The sequence below is a fragment of the Mus musculus genome, chromosome 18 (assembly GCF_000001635.26).
Source record: "Mus musculus strain C57BL/6J chromosome 18, GRCm38.p6 C57BL/6J".
NCBI classification, from domain to species: domain Eukaryota; kingdom Metazoa; phylum Chordata; class Mammalia; order Rodentia; family Muridae; genus Mus; species Mus musculus.
Genome location: NC_000084.6, coordinates 24330910 through 24348500, shown reverse-complemented (window position 1 = coordinate 24348500; position 17591 = coordinate 24330910). Strand labels below are relative to the sequence as shown.

Here is a 17591-nt window from a genome sequence, read left to right as displayed (position 1 = left end):
ATTAGAATGCAGTAGATCTACATTTGTCTATATGGTCCTGGCTGTGGATGGGTGGAGGTAAAGGTCCTTCCTTTCCCACCTTCTTTTACATGTTTATGTGATGTGTATGTGTATATGTTTGCATGTGTGTGTGCTCATGCATTTGGAGGTCCAAGGATTATAGAAATCACCCTAGATGGGGCTCTGCTATCTTAGTCACTGAGTCAGGGTCTCTCAGTCAAACCCAGAGCTCACTGATAAGCTAATCTCACTAACCAATCTGCTCTAGGAATCCTCTCTTTACCCCAGAGGTGAAAATTGTAGGTGGACTGTCACACCTTCATAACAGTTTATGTGGATTCTGAGGACCCAAACTACAGTCTTTATGCTTGCATGACAAACAATTTGGCCACAGAATCATCTCCCAACCCTCTTATTCCCCTTTGAAAAATTATATGCTCAAGAATTTTTTTTTAGTTTTTTGGTTTTTTTTGTTGTTGTTTTTGTTTGTTTGTTTTGTTTTGTTTTGTTTTTTGAGACAGGGTTTCTCTGTGTAGCCCTGGCTGTCCTGGAACTCACTTTGTAGACAAGGCTGGCCTCGAACTCAGAAATTCGCCTGCCTCTGCCTCCCGAGTGCTGGGATCAAGGGCGTGCGCCACCATGCCCAACTATGCTCAAGAATTTTATTGGATTCTAAAACACATCATGACTAAGAAGAATGTGCCTCAAGAATTCAAGGTTGGTTTAACATCTGTGACTGAATTGCATCCCTCCAAATTTCTTAAATTCAAATTCTAATCTCCCTATTGTGCCTGGAAATGTGGCTTATAGGAGATAATTAAGGTCAAAGGCATCACTAAGTGTGATTCCTGACCTGAGAAGGCTGGTAGGCGGCTTTCTAAGACGAGGAAGTTTCGGGTGGGGCAGTGTGTCGAGCCTCATCTGTTATGGAGACTGAAGCTCTTTAGGACCAGGGAATTTAAGACTAACCTGGGCAACCTAGTGAGAGAACACAGAAAATGGTTGTCTGCAAGCCAGAAAGAAAGTTCACCAAAACCGGCCAAGTGGGTGAGGTGACTTCTGGTATGCACGCTCATGACTCAACTACATTGTAAAGGAGAAGGAGAGTGGTCATCAGGAGCGGGGTCAGTCCTCAGTTTTTCCAGGTTGCAGAGTGAGTTTAGAAACATATTCTTCCCAAGCTGGTCTTCTTGGTGGCCATGCAGTCCCTCTGATGCCTTCGCAGCAGCCTCGTGAGCAGAAGACACGCAGAGAAGTGTCTACACTCAGTCTATGGCAACCGACGGAATCCTCGGGTGCTGGGCGCTGCTAACACTGTGGTGACTAATACAGACGAACAGGAAATGTGTGGACCCACAAAGGCAGAGAAGAGCAGAATGCTATTACTCAAAGTATAGTCCATGAATCCACAACACCCACAGGTCTTCTGTGCTTGGGGAAATGTGAGCAGAAACTGAGGGAAAGCTAAGAAATTTCCGCAGCAGAAACCTTGCCACAATCTCCAAGGGCATGGTCAGTAGAATGAGACCACTTTTCATTGGTTGAGCCCCTGTGACAATGTATAGTGCAACCTGTTTATTAGTTTAGTTATATGTTATAACATGTTATAACAAGCTCAGTTGATGACCAAAATCCAAAAGCATATACGTATCTGAGAAATGAAAGTATTTATTCTTATAACCCGTTTTTAAATTTTATTAAATCTTACTTTGTTTTGTTAAATCTTATTTATGTTGCTGCTGTTGAAACAGGGTCTCAGGTAGCCCAGGCTCTCCCCAGTCAAGCTGTGTAGCTGAGGATGGCCCCAAATTTCTGACCCTCTTGCTCCGTCCTCATGAGTCCTGAGCTTAAAGGCACGTGTCACTAGACCCAATTTGTGTGGTGCTCACACTTGAATTCAGGGCTTTGCGCTTGCTGTACAAGTACTCTACTGGCTGAGCTACACCCCCAGCCATCTTACTTGTTTTTAAATTAGCAAATTATTAGTCAAATTTGGGAGGTAACAGCCAGAATATTTCTGTGCCTGTGTTATTTCAGTGACATAATCTGATGGGCTCGGAAACTACATATCCATAGGAAAAGCAACCCAAAGAACAAACACACCCACTAAAAAGTTTTTATTGCAACTTAAAGAATAGTAAGCTTTGCAAAGGTAGTGATCACAGCAGGCATGCAGTTTGCAGCATGGCAATATGAAGGGGTTTTAGCATTATTTCCAGATAGTACAACCAGCAGGGACCTATCTGAAACTGGAAGGCTATGCTGGTAACAAGTGTGGTTCGGAGCGTACGTTCTGTGGAGGAGAGTGTGTTCTGATAACAAAGGGGCAACGATGGGCGTACATACATGGAGGCACTGGATTAGGGAGATTGCAACAGGATGCAAAGCCCTGGTTCTCAACCTTTCCAATGCTCGTACCCTTCAATACAGTTCCTCATGTTGTGATGACCCCAGCAATAACAGTATTTTTGTTGCTACTTCAAAACTGTAATTTTGTCACTGTTGTGAATAGTAATGTAAATGTCGGATATGTAGGCTATCTGATATGTGACCTCCAAAGGGGTTAAGACCCGCAGGTTGAAAGCCAATGTTGTAGACAGTGCCCTGTGACTTTAACAGGGACAGTCTTGTTGCTAAAACAATCACATAAGCTAATTGTGCATTCAGTGAGGGATAAAGAACTTGTGAATTACATAAAGGCAAGTGCATTAAAGGAGAATATTCTCCTTTTATGTGTAATGTGGAAATGGAGCATAATAATGCCGCATCACATGCTGAGGTCCAGCAGCTGTTGGGGAAATAATTCTGTCAGGGAAAAACTGTGGCACAGATTCATGTTTCTGAAAGATAAGAAATCAGTTTGATCCAGTGTTTAAAGATGTGAATTCATCATCCATTCTTGCTGATTTGTCTATTACTGTAGGAAATGTGCATGTGAGGGTGACTGTGTATGTGTTTGTGCACAGAGGTGTGTATATGTCTGTGGGTGTGCGCATACGTGGAGGGCCAGAGGACAACCTCCAGACATCATCCTTCTTTGTGGTTGTTGACAAAGCCTGGGGCTCGCCATTAGACTCACATCACTAGGACAACTGTCAAGTTCCAGAGATGTGCCTGCCTCTGTCTCTCCAGTACTGAAGTTATAAGCACACATTATTGAGCCTGTGGGGTTTTTTGTTTGTTTGTTTGGTTTTTGAAACAGGGTCTCACTGTGTATTTCTGGCTGTCCCGAAATTCACTGTGTAGACCAGGCTGCTCTTGAACTCACAGAGACCTGCCTGTCTGACTCATCGCCACTGCTGAAGTTTAAGGCACATGCCACCACAGCCCAGTTTGCTTTGTGGAGTTTGTTGTTGTTGCTGCTGTCTGTTTTCCTTTGTTTTTTTTTTTTTGTTTTGTTTTTTTTTTTTTTGTTTTTTTCTTGTTCTGTTCCTTATGCTTCAAGGCAAGGACAAACAGAGCTATCATACGTCCTCACCCCAGGCATTGGTAATGATCTTATAACTAAGAAAGGAATAAAACAAAAATTCAAAGATAAACCTAAACGTTTTCATTTCTACCAGTTTTTATGATACATCTCAATATAAGTATCAAAATGTAAGGGATGGCATTCTATAGTCAGGGATGTATGGATACCTATGGATTCTTATCTTATTTTTCATTAAGAGGTGATTGCATGAACCTAAAGATGACTCAGCAGGACAAGGTGCCCACAGTCAAGCCCAGTGACTTGAATTTGATGCTTGGGACACACATGGTAGGAGGAAACTGGCTCCCAAAAATCGTCCTCTGACCCCCCCTCCACACACACACACACACACACACACAATCAGTACATTTTTTTAAAAAAAAGATCAAAAGGTAGTCAGGCACGGTGACACATGCCTTTAATCTCAGTACTCAGGAGCTAGAGAAAGGCAGAGATCTGTGAGTTCAAAACCAGCATGTCTACATAGCAATTCCAGGCCATCTAGAGCTATATAGTGAGACCCTATCCCAATATATAAGGAAAAGGTAATGTATGCACAAGAAATCTATGGCTTTAAAATATGTTTCCTTCATCAAAATATATAAATAATTTAGATGCAATTTATAGACTACACTTGGAACTAGAGATCATCAATCAAAAACCGAAGATGAATTTTGAAGTAGAAAGTGTTATTTTGGGTTGGTGAGATGTTAAAACTGAATATTCCGAATGTTATGTAAGGACTCAGAAGTCTCTTTCACCCTCCCCCCTGACACATCTCTGTGAGGCTGGTCTCTGCCTAAGAGAGTCTGGAAGCAGGGCTGTCCAGTGCACTGGCTCTACTGCCAGCAGTCACTGCTCTAACTGAATCAGATGACTGGTAAGAAGAAGCTTATCTGCCACACTGGAAATCTTAAATATTGATAGGAATGGTTGTGGTTGAGGCCGTGCACAGACATTTAATATGGGACTTGCCTGCCCTGTGGTTGTGGGATGACAGAGTAGCATCTCACATTCATTCCAGTCAACAAAAATTATGTGATTTGAAAAATTCTTTTGCTCTTCTCTATGATATGTTTGTTCCGATTCTATTCATTAAAATATGCTTGCCTACCCAGGCCTGGTGGTAGAGGCTTGAGATTCCAGCCACATGAGAGGCAGAGAGATAGGATCACAAGCTCAAGGCCTGACTGAGTTACAGAGTAAATTCAAGGCTGCTTAGGCAACTCAGTGGGACCCTATCTCAAAATAAGAAGTAGTAAGAGGCTGGGATGGAGCGCAGCAGGACAACTCTCACTTAGCGTTCATAAAGCCCTGGGTTCATTTCCTAGTGTGTATAATTTTATGTCTGCTGAATTCAATCAGATATTTGGACTTACATCCTCCATGACCAACTTGTTATTAAACTGGACTGTGCTCAACTGGCAACAGAAAGCAACCAAAGTAAAGCCTCTCTCCCAGACGGGTGGAAAGCTGCCTGGCTGTAAAACCACCAGAGGCCATAACAGCTTCCACAAGCTCCAGCGTGTGTGTGCACACGGGTGTACACCCCACGGATGTGCATGTGTATGTGTGTGTATGTATGTGTGCAACCCGTGTGTGTGTGTGTGTGTGTGTGTGTGTGTGCGTGCGTGTTATGTATGTATGTGTGCATGTGTATGCCCATGTGTGCTTGTATCATGTGTGTATGCCAATATGTATGTTTATGGCTGTGTGGGTGTACATATGGCTGTGTGTGCATGTCCATGTGTGTATGTACCTGTGTATGTGCCCATATTTGTGTTTCTGGTTATGTGGGTGTGGCTCAGTATGCATGTAGCTGTGTGTGTATGCTCAGGTGCATATTTCTGTGTGTGTATATGTGTGTGTGTGTGTGTGTGTGTGTGTGTGTGTGTGTGTGTGTAGGCCAGAGGACAACTTCAGGAGCCAGCCACCTTTTTTATTTTTCAGGCAGGGTCTCTCACTGGCTTGGCATTCTCCCAGGAGGTAGTCTGACTGACCAATGCACCCCAGGGACCTGTCTCTGCCTCCCCAGTGTTGGAGTACAAGCACACTATGATACCCTATTCGTGTGAGCTCTAGGGATGGAACTCTGGTATTCATGCTTACAAGAAAGCACTTTACTGTCCCAAGTGTCCCCCAGCCTTAAAACCCCACCCTCCAACATTTTCTCAGTTATTGTTCCCTTATATTTTTTGGTAGGTCTTTTAAAGCAAATTCCAGTTATTGTGCAATTTTACATTCAGAGAATCCAATGCACAACTAAACACAGTAATGGAATAGTATAACCCCCAAACCATCATGCTCAACAACAACAAAAATTCTTCTTAATAGTATCTAACACTTGGGGTGTCTTCATTTTTATCTGATTTCTCAAATGTGTTTTTGCAATGGCTCAAAGCCAAGTGCAGGCAGAGCCATGCCATATAAGTAGCTAATATGTTCTGTTTCTCCTTTGAAGGAGCAGTTTCTGCCATTCTTCTTGCTGTTGTTGTTCTGAGTTATTAGAGGCAAGCTCTCACGTAGATGCTGCTGCCTAGAACTCACTATAGAGCCGAGGCTGGCCTGAAACTCCCGAAACTTCTGCCTCAGCCTCCTGAGAACGGAGCTTATGCACCACTACACCTGGCTCCCCTCTCCTGTGTGTGTGTATACATGTGTGAGCCGGGCATGGCTGTCTGTGGCATATGTGCATAAATGTGCGGGAATGAGCAGCTTGTGCACCTGCAGAGAGCGGGGTGGGGGTGGGGGAGCCGGGGACTGGGTGCTTCTTTTTCCCTCTGAGTCTTGTTCTTTGAGGCAAGAGCTTTGTGTGTGTGTGTGTGTGTGTGTGTGTGTGTGTGTGTGTGTGTGTGTGTGTGAGAGAGAGAGAGAGAGAGAGAGAGAGAGAGAGAGAGAGAGAGTTTGTCTAGGCTGACCACCAGGAAGCCCCACAGATCCTCTCTCCTCTCAGTTCTCAGTGTTGAGAATAAAGACATGTGTGGGCTCACACCCTGCTGTTGACATAGGTACCATGTCCAAACTGGTCTTCACAATGTGCAGCGAATGTTCTTAACCCCTCAGCCATTGCTTGGACCTCCCATCGTCTTTGGTAGGTAAAGAAATGGACTTGATTGTTCAGCAAAAAGCTTCTACTTCTTCAAATTTGGATTCTTGCTTCCCAGGATTCCTTAGTTGTCAAGCTGTCCTTCCATCCTGGGTAACTCGTGAATTCCTGGAGTTAGTGAGAGACATTTTTAGACTCAAATGTAGGGTGCATGACTGTGTGTATGTAGATGTATATGAATGAATGTGTATGTCTGTGTATGTAAATGCATGTATATGTCCACATGTGCATGTGTGTTTAAGTGTGTATGCCTGTATGTCCAGGTACACGTTTATATGTGCACATGTGTGTTTACATGTATATATATGCACATGTGTGCATTGTACTATATGTGTTTAAATGTATGTATTTGTTTCTATGTGTGTATGTGCATATATGTGTGTACATATGTGTATGTGTTTATGTGTATATGAGCACATGTATATACATGTGTGTGTATATACATGTGTGCGTGTGTATATACATGTGTGCACATTTGTGCATGTGTATACACATGTGAATGTGTGTGTATGTGTATATGTATGTATGTATTTGCATATGTAAGTGTAATTGTATATGTGTATATATGTGGGTATCTGTATGTGTTTGTACATGTGTTCCTGTGTGTATATGTCTATGTGCATGTATATGCATGTTTGCATATATTTATGCATATTCCTGGGTGTGTACATGTTCACACATGCAGAATTATTTCCCAAGTGGCTCTCTGTGCTTGCAATACATCAGTCCAAGTGACAAGAGCCCAGATACTCACTTTTATTGGTGCTAACACTGTCCCTTGGGAGGTTTATGCCAATCAACCCATTCTAGTATCTTCCATCGACTTTTACTTAATGGTTAGCAACCCTTAATTACTGCTACTCAGATCCTTTAGCCCAGTGAGAGTCTCAAAATGGTGGCTTCGCTTTTTGCTTCTTCATTTGTTAGCTTGAGTGGCTTTCTGTAGAGTGGCAGTCCCTCCTGGTTGGTTATCTTGACACAGGCTATAAAGGAAGGCAGGACAAACACTTCATTTTCCCACTCCTTTTCATCAATTTCCAGAATAATAACTTTGTGCCTAGCAATCTCCCAAGGTGACCAATTAAATTTTGTTTTGTTTGGACTTTTTAAAAGAATCAATATGAGCTCATAGATTTTAATGTATTTGATGTATTTCAAAATAGCCATCGTTATTCAGATGGTCTCATCTCTGGTGTTGGGAGCCCGGCTGGCTCCTGGGGGCTTTCTTTTGTCACGGATCTGGTCACAGGAGTGAACCTTGTTTTCAGTGTGATGAGGTGTCTCTAGTTCCTCTTGTGCACTTTCAACCCAGACAGGAAATCACACTTTTCTACAAGGATTTCTGAATCACTTTTGACAAAAGTTGACTATATGGGCCACAGACTATGTTCTCCAGGCCTGATTTCTTTAAGCCCTTTTCTGCTGCTCTGGGAAAGGTCCCTGGGAAGAGAATACATTGATACTTGAGGCCAATATCCTCGCTTTGAGTGGCTAGCATATCCTTTATCCCCAAGAGTTCTTGAGGAGAAAAACTTGAATTTCTGTATACAGCACCCCAAAATAATATTTGTGCCATCACTCAGAGTTTAACTGGCTTCATTCATTCATTCATTTATTTGTGCCTTGGACAAGTTCTTCATGCATGCCGCTCCCAGCTATTGTTTAAGACCTTACTGTGGCAACAGTGCAAACAGATCTGGTCCCTGCTGTCATGAGCACCGTGTTCTGACAGGGAACATACAACAAACAGCAACACCCGGGGGATTACTGCTTTCCTCTACATTGTGGCCTCATAAGTTTACGAGCAGAGACAGGAAGGAAGAGAAGGATGTCAGGCAGAAGGGTCATGGGAAACCCTTGGTCAGAGCAAACCATCATGGGCTTCAGGTCGGGCATGAGCCCGATGAGATCTTAACACCCGAGAGGCTGATGGATTCCTCACTCACTATCCAAGCTTTCAACACATCTTAGAAATTGTACAATATTTTCTCACAGTAAAATTTCACAAGTTTCCAGCTGGCTCTTCACTGGTGCTGTTTCCTATGGTGACTCTTGTCATTGTGATGGCTTGCACAGTGTTCCTTCTTCTGTCTTTCTTCTCATGTCATAGTCCTAAAAACTACTTTTTCTAATCCTAATCATTATAGGAGATAGCAGATCTGTCAGACAATCAAGAATGAGAGGAAGAGGGAAGAGGGAGGGAATGGCAGGACAGGGAGGGAGGGAGGGAGAAAGAGAATTACAACAAAGTAGACTCCATCTCTTATCTTTCAAAATAGCCTCAACTGATATAACACTTTATGTCCCTGTATTATTTTTATAGCAGTGTTGTCTCACTGTGAGTTCTAGACCTCGTCTTCTGTCTTAGTTAGGGCTTACTGCTGTGAACAGACACCATGACCAAGGCAACTCTTAGAAGGATAACATTTAATTGGGGTTGGCTTACAGGTTCAGAGGTTCAGTCCATTGTTAAGGCAGGAGCGCAGTAGTGTCCAGGCAGGCATGGTGTAGGAGAAGCTGACTTCTACATCTTGTTCTGAAGGCAAACAGAATCCTTGCTGCCAGGGAGCCCACACCCACAATGACACACTTCCTCCAACAAGGACACACCTCCTAAGAGTGCCACTCTCTGGGCCAAGCCTATTCAAACCATCACACCTTCCCACGGTCTTCTGTGTTGTAGCAATTTCTAATGCTATCTGCTCAGTAGCTCTGTCAGAGCAGGATAGTGAGCGCTTGTTGAACCATGACTTATCTGAATCACGGTTGGCTTGAATCACTGCTTCAGACCCAGAGTGTGGTCCCACAATGTCGTCCTCCTTCCCTCTCTCTGGGCAATATGCCTTAAGTGCTGCTGATTACACACTGCCAACATTTCTACTTCTTGATCAGACAAAAGTGGCAAGAGCCTGGCCCTACAACTGTCATGTCTGCTTTCCACTGAAGAGAGAGACCCTATAGACTGAGTGGGGCAGCAAGCCAAGAGGTACATCAAAGGTAACTGCTGAGACAACATTTAATCCATTGCTCTCTTCTAAAGATTTCTTAAAAGATTATTTATGTATTTTTGCATGTGTTGAATGCTTTGCCTGCATATATGTTGGTGTGACCTGGCTTTGAGTATGTTTGAGAAATTTACTTAGAGGATGCTTGGAACTAGGGCTAGGAATAGGTGAGGAAAATATTTTAATGTTGTGACCTGCAAAGCCTCACAGCACGTAAGTGTCATAGTAAAGTTCTTGTGATGGTCAGAGAAAGCTCCTGGAGGTGGAAACCCTGTCGTGTGGCAATCTCTTGTAAACATAAATACCCCAGGCTGGAGAGTGCTGCTTATTCCAAAGATATAAACAACTTACAGGTCTCAGCAAGTTCCTGAAACTTAGAAGATCCACAAAGCCTATTGGTCCCAAGGACTGCTGGAAAGAAGAGACTTTCTGGACTATGGAGGAGTCTGTAAACCATGCAGGGAGATATAGGGATGCAGCTTGCCTAAGATACCACCCATGCTGGGGTGGCCTTTTTGTTACACAGCTATCTTTGAGCTATCATGCTGTTATTCATAACCCCTCACTCATACTCTTATATGTAATAACAGTAAATTCATCAGCTTACTATGCTCTGCTCCACTGCTGGAATTGTGTTGCTCTTCGTTGGTGCCGTATCTGTTGATGTTTATCAAGAGTCATTCCACAGATCGTGATCAGAGTCATCACAGAGACAACATCATCCCCTAACTGTGTGGCATATCATCACCCTGTCTCACCTTTCCTTGCAGTTTAAAATAGTGTGAAAGTCGTGAAGCAAAGTGTGACTTATCTAGCACATAGGCTTGCCCTAAAAACCTAAGTCATGTGCTTATGTGATGAGTGAGTGAGTGAGTGAGTGAGTGAATGAGTGAGTGAGAATGGCTGTTTCCCATTGCTCAAAGGTTACATTTACTCCCAGTATCAAATACTGGCCTATCTGCAGCTCAAAAACTATGTCAATACACACAGAAGCATGATGTCTGTCTGCCTGTCTGTCTTCCTGCCTGCCTGCCTGCCTGCCTGCCTGCCTGCCTGCCTGCCTGACTGAGGGCCTTGCTGAGGGCCTGGCTGAGAACTCACCAGAGCAAGCTGGCCTCTCATGCCTCGGCCCTCTAAACACTTCTGGGATTACAGCCTTGTGCCCCTGTGCTGGGCAAAATGCCTGGTAGAATAAGGCTAAGTGCATGTGTGGCATGTGTGTGATGCATATATGTGGGTGTGCTCACCAGTGAGTGCACATAGGAGATGTCTTTACCCTCCATCACATTTTTTGAGACAGAGTCTGTCACTGAACTTGAAACTTGCTATTATTCAACTAGGTTGTCTAGCTAAAGAGCCCCAGAAATTCTCCGGTCTCTGCCCCTCTCTCCTCAGTGCTGGGGTCACAGGATGGGGCAACCACACCAGGGTTGTATATGGCTTCTAAGGACCCATATAAAACAGAGATCCTCATGTTTGTGCCCTAACTTTTCTTATCCAGTACACTTGTTATCTACCCCAGATTTTTCTTTTAACGGGCATCTGATGAAACCGTACTAGCAGGGAGCATGTGGTTGCTTCCAAACATAAGCACAGGATAGCTCAAGTCAACAATTAGCAGAGCTTTTGATGATGCCCTTTGGTTCTTGGAGCAATGGTTGTCTTTTATTTCCAGGGTCATAACATGAACTTTGGAGTCTTTATTCTTACTGTACATGTTCCTCAGTGGAACACAAGCCAGGCTGGACCAGCTGGTACAAGGAACTGAAGCAAGACACAGTGACTCCTCTTGCTGAGGATTGGGACTGTTCAGCCAACTATAGTGGGAAGGGTGGGGCAGAGGCTCACTCACATCAAGGCATAATGGAAGTAGAACAAATACCAAAAGCAAGACAGAATGTTTTTAAGGTGTCATGAATGGATTTGGTGCCTCTGTAGCACCTGTCTCTTTCTCCTCCAATCCAGTCAGCCACAATCCCATAAATGTGAGCTGTGTGTGTGTGTGTGTGTGCATGTGAGTATACATTTGTGTGAATGCACGTGTGTCTGCATTGCTTGAGTACATAAGCCTGTGTTTGCACATGTATATGTGTATGTGTGAGTGTTTGAGTATATGGGTATGTGTGTTTGTGAGTGTGAGTGTATGTGTGAGTGTGTGAGGGCATGTGTGACTGTAATTGTGTGTGACAGTGTATGTGTGAATGTGTATGTGTGACTGTGTGACTGTGTGGGAGTGCCTGTGTGTGTGTATGTATGTGAGTACTTGTGTGTGTGCCTATGTGTGAGTGTATATGTGTGTAAGTATATGTGTGAATGCTTGTGTGCTTGTGTGTATGTGTAGAACTAAAACCAGATTTTTCAACCTCAGTGGCATCTTTCTTTCTGAGGGTCCAAGAAGTGCTGTTTTATTCACATTATCAGAGATGTGGTGGGGTAGCCTGGGCTCCCCAGGACAGAGTCCTAATGATTATTCCTCTGCATTCTTGCCATTATCTCTCCACAGAGGACAACTGAGTGAAGCCAATTGCTGAGACAGACAGTGTAGGCTCATCATTGCATGAAACGGATGTCTCCTCCCTGTGGCCATTAATAATGCATACTTTAAAGGAGATGGGTTGCTGTCCAGTGAGCTAATTAAAAACGCTGAGCCCCACAGATGAGAAGCATGGTTCCCATTCAGCTGTCCGTTTGCTACCTGGACAGTCTGCAGGAAGCAAATGTGTCTAGTGAGCCAGACAGAAAGGAACAAAGTCTTTTTAACCATGGGAAATCTGCCTTGGAAAGCAAATGGATCCATGTGACTCCACCAGGATGCCACAGCCTCAGCGGCCAGCCTGATGATAAGGCAGAATGCCGTCAGAAAAACACGGTTCTTATTTAACGAGGAACTGGAAGTTTCATCATGTTGACCAGCCTGTGGCCGCGCAGTTCCTCCATCTCATCAGGGAAGGGATGTGCTGAACACGAGAATCAGGCATCTCTTCCTGGGGCCTGGAGGACCTCATAGAGGAGCAATTTTCTGAGAAGTCAGCAGAGTTGAGAGCAGGATCAGACTTCAGCAAAGCACGCTGTGCAGTGCAGCCACCCGCCTCTGCTCCCTCCCTGAAGTCCTCGAAGATAAAAACCATGAGAGGAAGGGAAGAAGAGGGGTGGAAAGATGGGGATTGGGAGAAGGTTCAACAAAGAAACAAAAATTTGGAAGCCAGAGACTCTGGAAACAGTTCTGTGAGTGTGCTTGCCACTCAGACACAGGGACCTGAGTTTGATTCCCAACACCCAGGGTGTGGTGTTAAACCTTGTAATCCCAGAGCTGGGGAGGAGACTGGGGGATTACTGGGACTCATTATAGACAAAACTAGCATGTGCCACATATGCACACACCCCTCACATGTGTACCTGAACTTTCATGAACATCCTCTACAACACAACACACACACACACACACACATACACACACACACACACACACAATCCCTAAGTGGTCACTAACCAAGCCTGCAAGTAGAGGAAGCTTAAGCTGAGGGCTGCCAGGGAGAACAGGTTGGCCAGCCTTGTGAGCTGACAGCTTGAGGGGCGCCATGCCAGACTGTGAGCTGAAAGTACAAGTGCTATCAAGAGCTGACATGGACCGTTCTAGCCTGGAGCTAGGAGCTGGCTGGACACCCACAGTGATCCTCGGCGGTCTCCTGTGGAACAATACTTTCACAGACTCTCTACATCAGACAAGGCCACTCTGCAACCATGGCAGATGAAGGTAAAAATAGACCCATGGCCGAGGACTGGCACAAAGAACACTGTTCACACCTGAAGTATAGCCTCTTTTCTGCTAATGACAGTGGCTTGGCTCTTTACTGTGTACAACTCCTGCCTTGCTTCTCCCTCAGTCACAGAGCCAGTCCCCTACTTCTCAGCCTCCCATCCGGAGAATTCAAGGGCAGTTCTCAGTCTTTCCTGATGCTTGCTAAGCCATCCATGCAACCCCACCATGTTGCTCTCCCTCAGTGTTCCTGGTGGTTTTTGACTCACAACCATCAAAGCTTCCTTAACAACTCCCAGGGGTGACAGGTACAGCCATGGTCTAGATATAACTCCCCAAAGATCATATGTCAACAAGTAGAACCCATAAATTTGCATGATGACTGCATTTGGAGTTGGAATTTTAAAGGAGATAATTAGGGTTAAATAAAGTCATGAGGGTGGGTCATATAATATGATTATTAATTTTATAAGAGAGTAATAAAAGGCAGTGGGATTGTGGTTAGGGGTAGAGGGCCTGCTTAGCATGTGAAAGGCCCTGCATTCAATCCTCACCAAAGAGAGAGACAGAGACAGAGAGACAGAGAGACAGAGAGAAAAAAATGCATGATCTCTTTTCCTGTGGATCCCACTTTCTCCCCAGAATCTGTTAACCCTGAAGATACAAGGAGAAAGACCACTGACCCAAATCATCATGACCAAATTAATCAAAGCAAGCAATTGATTAAAGTAAGATTTATTAATTGTGTACATGGGCTGCCTCCTCCTAAGGCAGGATTCAAGAGGTCAGCCTTGGACATGAGGAAGACAAGAAGTTTATAGCTCAGGGGTAGGGGGTTTCCAAATGGGGGATTTGGAGGGCAAAATGATGGAGTTATAGCAGCAGAATATCATAACAAGTTAATAACAACCACCTCCTAAAACAAAGACATGATTGCCAGGTGGTCATAACAAGGTAATCATAGCAAGTAACCATAACAACCATTTGAAAGAATAGTAAGGTTGCAAGATGGTTATAATAACTTTTTGAAACAAAGACATGGTTCTGTTTCCTGGAACAGACAGTACAGAACCATTTGTAGTTAAGGTTACAGGTGGGGCATAGCCCAATCCTTGAGAAACAGAGGTTTAATTATAAACAGGACTAGACCTGCTTTATCTTTACTATAAGATAGCCCTTTAAGCCCAAGATGGAGGCAGGCTGGTTCACCAGGTCCCGCTGCCTCTTTATGGGTCCCACTTCCTCCTCAGGGTCCCACTTCCTCCCTATGGATTCCATTTCCTCCTTGTGGATCCCACTTCTTCTCCAACCCCACCCCATCCCACAAGGTCCTGCTTCCTCACTGTGTGCTACTCTCTGACACAAAGAGCAGCAGCCATTCTCCATGTGGAGCCCTCTAGCTTTAAATATTTTGGTCTCCAGAACTGTGAGAAATAAATTCTCTTTGTGCATGACCCTGTCTTGGGAATTCTGTTTGGACAGCATTCAACAGACTGAGATAAGGTCCCTGTCACTGCTGAATGTCCTGAGAAAGAGGTCTGGGGAGGAGCAAGCCCTGCTAAGGAAGGGATGCCTTCTTCAAAGCAAGGAGATTAAACAGATGAGGACATAACAGGAAATTCCCAGATCCTTCTTCACCTGGCTTGGAAAAAACCCAAAAGCCAGAGCTACATACCACACCCCCTAGGTAAGTGTGAAGGAGACTAATTGGAAATACAGCTAGCTCCCCTGAAGAACCTCTGACCTCACACCGTCCTCCCTACAGAACTCCTGTTCTCTCCCTCCTCCCCTCTTGTTCTCATTCCCTCCTCCAGACCTCCTCTACCTGGCCAGCTATGGGAAAGCCCACCAACCCTGGAGGTCACCTGCAATGCTCATCGTCAAGATGTCCCTCACTCTCAGTTAGTGGGCAGCCAAGCCCAGCTGACATTTGAGAGGACAGAGGTGAAGCAAAATAAACACAGGATTAGCAGAAAAGACAGAGTCAATGGCAAGAAACAGAAAAGGGTCTAAAGTGGAATAAAATTCTCCAGTAAGGAATACACAGAATCTGGAAGCGTTCACACACAGAGCTTGAGGCAACAGTGAAGTTGCTCTTACCCAGAGTCTGATTTAAACAAGCCATAAAGTGTGACCATGGGCCACAGTTAGGGAAAAGAGGCTACCAAACGCACACTTGACCATAGGAGGGAATGGTCAGAACATTCTAGAGGCGCTTGCTGCTTTGTGCTTATGTTACATGAAAGATCCCTGATGTTTCAGAAACATACGTGTTGTTTATAGATTAGATATGATGAACTCCGGAATTTGCTTCAAAATGATCCTTTGGAGGGCAAGAGAAATGAGCTGGGTTGTTGTCACAGTGTAGCTGTCAGAGGCGGGTGGGGCATGGAGAGCTTTACCCTTCTGGTAGATCTTGTAAAAAACATATAAGCTGCATGCACAGGGACTGAACAAGTCCAAGCCAAAGCCCCATCACTGAGAGAGGATGTGAACCCAAGCTTCTACTCCCAACTAAGAAGCCATCTCCAATTGGCATCTGCTCCCATGGGAAATTTTAGATTTTCCCAGTGGAGTCTCACTATGTATAAGACTCAAGGGCTACCCTTAAACACTTAAGGACAGGCTACATGCTCAGTAGACAGCCGATACAAAGCAAAATCAGAGGTGGTTTGGTAGACTTTTTTCTTGTATTGCTTTGTTCAGGCACTTTTTTTTTTTTAATGTTACTGGTCTGCTAGCATATTATGTTTTCTGATTTTTGTGTTTTTAGGAAGTGCGTGCGCATGCCTATGTGTCCTGTGTTTTTTTCTTTTTTTTATTCTGTCTGTGTTTGTCTGTTTTCTATAGAGAAAAGGGGAGAAAGGGCACAGGGTCAGGCAAGTGAGGAAGTAGGGAGGAGCTTGGAGGAGCTAGAGGAAAAGAAACTGAGATTAGAATGTATTGTGTGAAAAATGTTTTTTCAGTAAAAAACTAACTAATAAATATACATTTTAAAAATGTTTAGGTAGCCCACTGGGGCCTGGGGCAGCTGGAAGGAAGACACCCAGTGCTTGCCTTGGGAACCACTACAGAGAAAATGTGTGGTGGAGAGATGGGAAAGATGGAGTAATCACTGGGGAGATGGGAGAGCCAGTGAAATCTAGGGTTTGTACACTGTGGAGAAAGGTGGAACCGGAGACATGGTGGTGGTGAGGAACAGGCAGATGAGAGGAGCCTGCACAACCACCTGAGACCATGTGACATCTGGGCCTGGGCTGCCACTGAGGACCATGTCTGGGTCTGTAGCTCTTCCACAGCTGGGATCTGTGCTGATATCTGTGGCCCAAGTTGCCATGGAAGGCCATCCAGATGTTAGTAGCCTGGGCAGCTGCCTGGCACCATGATAATGTCATGGGGTAAGAGGCCTGAGACCAAACTGATCTGAGTGGCCTGTGTTGCCAAAAACAAAACCCATATTCTGGAAATACAACTTCATTTTATTTTACTTGTTTATATCATCAGCATATGTCTTCATTACTGTTCTATTGCTGTGAAGAGGCACCATGACCAAGGCAGCTTATATAGAAGGAAGAATTTAGTTGGGGACTTGCTTACAGTTTCAGAGGGTGAGTCCATGACCGTCTTGGTGGGGAGTATGGCAGCAGGCAGGCAGGCAGGCAAGAGTCTGGAGAAGTAGCTGAAAGCTTACATCCTGATCTGCAGCAACAGGCAAAGAAGGACTGGGCCTGTTATGGACTTTTAAAACATCAAAGGTACCTCAGTGGCATGCCTCCTCCAATAAGGCCACACCTCCTAATCCTTCTCAAACAGTTCCACTAACTGGGAACCAAACACTGACATGTATGAACATTATGAGGATCATTCTCATTCAAATTCACATTATACATATGCATGTGCATGCTTGTGTGTGTGTGTTTGTGTGTGTGTAAAGGCATTCATGTGCCACGGAGCATGTGTGGGGTCAGTTCTCTCCTTCCACCATGACTTCAAGGCTTCAAGCTTGGACACAAGCTCTAAAGCATCTCATCAGCAATGGCAATCCACTGCGAACTCTAACACCTGTGCAAGATAACCTGCTAGGCTCATCCAAACCTGTCCTAGATCCTGAAGCTTAGAGGACATGACAGATGATGCCAAATGTCCAAGTCTGCCAATAGAAAAGAGAGCTTCAGAAACCCTTTGAGATGTCACAACCGTAGCCAGGCTCAGAAAGCAAGAGGAAAGGGGCAGCCCTGCTCTCTCACCTGTCTT

General features: G+C 44.5%; 1 long non-coding RNA gene across 1 annotated transcript; it reads right to left on the bottom strand.

The window, feature by feature from the left end:
* Window positions 1-3870: 3870 nt before the first annotated feature.
* Window positions 3871-9135, bottom strand: Gm38410 (predicted gene, 38410). The gene is made up of 3 exons (NR_152129.1): window positions 9022-9135; window positions 7330-7558; window positions 3871-6683 (listed from the first exon to the last, which is right to left on the bottom strand). It is a non-coding gene; the product is annotated as a predicted gene, 38410 (long non-coding RNA).
* Window positions 9136-17591: the final 8456 nt, after the last annotated feature.